The sequence below is a fragment of the Manis javanica genome, chromosome 9, assembly GCF_040802235.1.
Source record: "Manis javanica isolate MJ-LG chromosome 9, MJ_LKY, whole genome shotgun sequence".
NCBI lineage: Eukaryota > Metazoa > Chordata > Mammalia > Pholidota > Manidae > Manis > Manis javanica.
This window is the reverse complement of record NC_133164.1, coordinates 3,163,384-3,168,428: the sequence shown is the minus strand read 5'-3', so window position 1 is coordinate 3,168,428 and position 5,045 is coordinate 3,163,384. Positions and strand designations below refer to the sequence as shown.

Below are 5,045 nucleotides of genomic sequence, written 5' to 3'. Positions count from 1 at the left end.
AACCCCAGAAGAGGCACCATTAGAATGTGCCCTGCAGGTGCCACCCACGCAGGTTGGCCTTTTGTGTGTCAAAGGCTTTAACACACAAAGACAGCAAACATGAACTCAGTTGATAGGATAAGAATCCCACAGCAGCTATTCGAGATGATTCATCCGTAAGTTCCCAAGGATAGTTGTGCTGTCCTCCGTCCCTTTCCTCTGGCTGTTACCAGTTGGTACCATAAATCCCTGGCCTTTAGTGTATCTTAGAGCCCTTGAGGGTCATGTCTTTTATATCAGTATTTCTAAAAGCTCTCTGGCTGAATCTGAGCATAAAGTTTAGACCCTGTAGGATAAATATGTGTTGAATGAGTGCAGACGGCTCCGGTTTGGAGGAGGAGGGAGGGTGGCTCGTGGCTTCCCGTTCAGCTCTCACGAGTCCCCCAGATTGGCTACCGATTCAGTGGCATTTCACTGTCCAGGGACGGACCGACCACTGTGCTCTTTGCAGTGTTTCTTCCAGCTGTGGATTCGGAGCGAGCACTTCTCTGTCACCTCCCCTTCTCGTCAGGTTCATCCTAAGGCTCGAACATGTCCAAAGGAGCTCCCCTCGCCCTGCCTGAAGGGTCTTCACGTGCTCCTTCCCCAAGAGCAGCCGCTCCCAGCCTCCCTCTCGCCCTGCCTCTGGCCTCACAGGAGCTCACTCAGACCGTTCCTGTGGTGTGAACGTGCGAAATCCGTAGTCTTGTGAATAGTGAGCAGTTATGCTCTCCCCACTTGGACCCTGGCCTGAGGATCTGTGTGCAGGAACAGCCACCATCAACCAGAGGCCACACTCCCTGGCAGCCCTCAGTGATTTCTACTGTTCTTCTCCCAGTGCGTGTGAATCCCGGGGATGAGGATGTATGTGATCAGATTGATTGCTGTTAGACCCCCTATGCCTGGGACTGGCTCAGTATTTTCCAGAAATTGAATCTTATACAGTTGGGAGCAGGGTAGGGGAAGGGTTCTCTTTAAGACAAATAAAAATTGTAAAGTGAACATTTATTTAAAATGACGTATCAAAGCAAGATAGGCACTTGCAAAAGCTGTGAGGTATACAGGGGGCATATGTACGCGCGTTGGCCGATGCCCTCGCAGGCCTCGGAAGTGGCCTTTGTGGGCAGGGGTTGGGACCTGCTCTAGCAGACCTCTCGTCAACCCATCGCTGCCTACCTCCAGCCACCAAGATTCCAGAACCCACACTTACCAGGTTGATTATAATTTCCTGACATTAGACATTGCAATGCCACGTAAAGTAAGATTTTAAAAATTAAATATGCATGGGCCTTGCATATGGATAGGACAATAATGAAATATTTATCAATGATAATTGGTAGGACCATAGTAAAAATATGAACCCTCACACAATAGGTCAGGAATAGATCTCAGATCTCTCTCAGTACCTCTTTTGCGAGTTAACACTCATGCAGGAAGCAAACAGCTCTGGTCCTTTGAATAAGTAGAACATTTTCATTTCTCACAATGTAAAATTTTCTATACCTTATACTTTTAAATAAGTAGAGATTAGAATTCAAAGGCATATTATTAACAGCAGGAACCCTTTCATATAGGGGATGTCTATAATATCCCCTATGAATGGGGAGAGATTATTACTGTGACATGCAGTTTCTCCATAATCATCCACACGAATTCTCAGTAAACGTAACTATTTTAGTTACAAAACATGTAGTACCTTTTAGGAATCAAAATTTCTACAGCAATGTTGTTGTAATAATTCATTTATTATTAATTCTGTTATACTTTCTTTCAATAAATAGTCACTGAGCACCTTCTGTGTGCAGGCTCTATTCTAGGCACCGACATTGCATTTGTGCTCGGGGTGCCAACCTTCCACAGGGAGGGGGCAGGAAACAGATCATTGAGACGTAATGTATCCTTTAGTGAGAAGGACCATGTAGGAACAACACAGGCGGGGAGTAAGCACAGAAATTGACCTGGGGTGGGTAGAGGGGTGCTGTTTTCTAGAAGGTGGTCTGGAAGGCCTTTCTGCTCAGGGTAGGTTTGAGCAGAGCCCTGAAGGAAATGCAGAGCCCCCGTGCTGTCTCTGGGAGGAAGAGGTGATGGGCTGAGGCAGGCAGGGGCAGCCTATGGCAAGGGGGCATTTGGGAATGAGGTCCAAGACGAGCAGGGATTCAGGTCAGAGAGAGCCCCTCAGCTCAGGAAGCCTTTTGATCTTAATCTGAATGAAATAAACCAGTGGAGAGGTGTAAGTGGGGAAATGGCAGGATCTGACTTGGGCTTCCAAAGAGGGTTTCCCACCCCAGTACTACTGACAGTCTGGGTGGATGACGCTTGTCGTGGGGGCTCTCCAGGCATTGCAGACGTTTTGCATCATCCCTGACATCTACTCACCCACCCTCCTCCGGTATGACAACCAAACACGCCTCCAGACATTGCCAAATGTCCCCTGGTGGGCCACGTCACCTTCTATTGAAAACCACAGTTTTCAAAGGATCACACCCACCCAGCATGGTATTTCAGTTATTTAAAAAATAACACAGCACAGCTGAATTTTTTTTAATCCATATTTAGAGATTTGCTAAACTCTCACTAGATTAAAATTCACTTTACACTTGCCTGCATTGCATACCTGTATTCAATAATCATATCCTAATATAACAGCCAGGACTTTATCTTGGAGTCAGATCTCAGTGTGATTCATTTCTCCCAGACCTGTATGAACAGCCCCAGGCAGGGGTCACGGAGAAATCCTGTTTACAGGCTGAAAGCAAACACCACGGGTATTCATGGAGCCCCCAACCAAAGGACACCACTGAGCTACACAAGCCACAGATTTCATAAGATGCAGATACAGAAATGCCTCAGACACAACGTAAGTCACTGTGCAGGGTTTTACAGGGCTCGCTTCTCTACCTGGTGGCTTAGGATCAGAGACAGGTTCAAGTATTCTCCTTTGGTGTGTGATGTTGCTTCACCCCCCAAATCCTGATGGCTACTGTTTGGGGCCATGAACTGACTCAGTGGCTTTGTTTGTCCTGTATCACACTCCTTTTTAAATTCTCCGCAAAGCTGTACCTTGCATCTGCACTTCTGTAATTAAGACTTCTTCAGACTCAGCACCAGTGTCCTCTTGATTTGTCCTCCTTGTTACTGCTTTGCACCTAAGCAGGAGCTGGGTTAGGGGCACGCTTTCTGCAGAGCATGTTTCGACTAAATACAGAGCATTTAGAACCCTGTCCTAAACCGAGACGTCACAGCAAAATCAAACTGAGAGCTTCTGATTTGCCCTTCATTGTGCCTGAACCTAGATATTAACAAGCTGGGGCACAGACTTGTTTGGATTTTCCTCGGAGTAAGGGTGTTTGTTATGAGCAGAGGCTGATGCAGAAGTTAGCAAGCTGAGAATCCCCAGTTGGTGTAAATGAATGAGGATAACCCCCAAGCGGAATGTCTGTATCGATGTTACAGCTTTATTTCAGTTGGTGAGGGTACAGTTCTCAACCTGTGGTTCCCCGTTCATTACCAGAGAGACAAGGGTGATAGAAAATACAGCCACAGTAAGGAAGCTGCCTTATCCTTTACATCAGCAAGTGATGGGAGGAGGGAGGGCCAGCCCCAGAGAAGGGCCAAGCAGAGGGTGCCTGTGGGAGGGCAGCGGAGCCCCGCGGGCCTCAGTCTGAATCTCGCTGCAGCACCGTCTGATGGCGTAAGTGTGCACGTGCATTAACATCCTCAGGCCTCAATGACCTCATCTCGAAAATAGGAGCAGTAGTGACAACTCTTCAGAACTGTTGGGAAAATGAGTTACATCATGTGTCACACTCAGCAGGGGACTGGCACAAAAGAAACACGCAGGGGATAGTAATTTTTGTAAGAGCAATGTGAACAATTATCGTTAGGTTGGCCATTAAGTCTTACGTCTTATGTTAAGGATTTACTCCCTAATTCCAATCCAGAGCCCTCCTTGAGTGGACATATGCTTTTAAGATTAAAATGTAAAGAAAATTTTAGTAGATACATGAGGATCTTATCATGTATGACGATACGCTGAAAAACATTTCTTGGCTACAATTTACCCTTCTGACTAGAACTAGGCAACTGTTTCTTTAACTTTATTAGCAAAACTGGAGGGTTTTATTATGATTTAAATATATCTATTGTTTATGAGATAGAAATGAGTCCGGAGGGAAGGTAGTGTCGAATACTCGGACCAAGAGTCTGCACAGGGTCTCAGAGGACTGAGTCTTGTACCACCGGCTGTGGGCTGTCCCCACTTCCCCCAGGGGGCCTGCTCCCTGCCCAGCTGTCTTCCCCAGCCTCCCATTGTACTGAAAACAAAACCTCATCTCCTTCTCTGCTTGTTTATCCCCTTGCTTGTCTGCTGACAGACTGGGAGGTCAGCTGCGGGCTGCCTGTTTGCCGAGCACATTATTGTCCCTCCAGCACCTGGACAGAGTACCTACTCAATAAACAACTGAATTAAAACATGGAAAAAAATAGCTTCAGGAGAAATAAAGATAGCTGAGTGTCTGTGTCTTGAGACAGCCTTGCAAACCTGTTCTCCTAACTTTAAGAAAATATTTTTTAAAAGGCAAAATAGTGTCGCTCAAACTGCCTGTTCTTTCAGTACCAGCCTGTTTGGTAACTGCTCCTTGTCAAGAACGAAGTGAAACACTCCTGGCCTCGCCTTCATCAGCTGGCTTGGCTGCAGCCTTTCCGCTTGCTTCTAAGGGCTGGGTGTCGGGAGCTACCTGCTCACGGAGTTGTTGAAACGTGAACGCTTCTGCCTGGTTCTCAAAGCCCTGCTCGCTTTGCCTTGATTCTATTTATCCAGCGTCTTCCTCTCTGAACCTTAGCAAACCTTCCCGTCTGGGCAGACAGCCTCCTCTCTGCTGCACACGCTTTGCTCAAAAGGGAGAGGTCACTGCAGGTGATCTGAGCAAGCTCCCTGCCGTGGAGAACACCTGGCTGCTGGGGCAGAGGGGAGGCCTTCTCCAGCCCCTGGAACCTGAGTCAGGGTGGAGCGTCTGGACACAGGCCCA

The 5,045-nt window shown here is 47.3% G+C and overlaps 1 protein-coding gene across 6 annotated transcripts in view; it reads left to right on the top strand.

The window, feature by feature from the left end:
• Positions 1-5,045, top strand: part of MYO16 (myosin XVI) — a 513,550-nt gene that overhangs the window by 458,737 nt on the left and 49,768 nt on the right. The window lies entirely within an intron of this gene.